Raw genomic sequence first — 740 nt, 5'->3', positions numbered from 1 at the left:
CTCTCTCTCTCTCTCTCTCTCTCTCTCTCTCTCTCTCTCTCTCTCTCTCTCGCTCTCTCTCTCTCTCTCTCTCGCTCTCTCTCGCTCTCTCTCGCTCTCTCTCGCTCTCTCTCGCTCTCTCACGCTCTCTCTCGCTCTCTCTCGCTCTCTCTCGCTCTCTCTCTCTTTCTCTCTCTCTCTCTCTCTCTCTCTCTCTCTCTCTCTCTCTCTCTCTCTCTCTCTCTCTCTCTCTCTCTCTCTCTCTCTCTCTCTCTACCTACCTACCTACCTATCCACACAACTATCCATCTCTAACATCCACATATTTAATCTGGGATCACTGACTTCGCTCCGTACAATCAGCTGACTCGCAAACAGGTCTCTTTTCTCTCCTCAGGATCTACTGTATATATCTTCTGGGCCTTAGTTCTTACAGGAGTTATTACAGCATTAACATCCATCGCGCTGGAGATGTATTACTCGCTCCCTTCACTGCTCTTTGAAATTCCTTCGCAGAGTTTACTTGGTGGATATATATCTTTGCTTCTCTCACTCTCCTCTTTTTTGTCTTTTTCTTTGTTTTTCGTCTTACTCTTTGATATTCATTTTATTTTATTTTAAAAAATCTTCTGTCTGTAATCAATTCAATTTACTGTGATTTATTTTTGGTATTTATTTGCTTTACAGATACTAAGAAATTGATTAGAAAATTATAATATGACTAGTTGTTTATGAATCTACACGTATGATATACAGCAATG

Source organism: Penaeus chinensis, chromosome 22 (assembly GCF_019202785.1).
Source record: "Penaeus chinensis breed Huanghai No. 1 chromosome 22, ASM1920278v2, whole genome shotgun sequence".
NCBI lineage: Eukaryota > Metazoa > Arthropoda > Malacostraca > Decapoda > Penaeidae > Penaeus > Penaeus chinensis.
Note: the sequence above shows the minus strand (reverse complement) of the source record.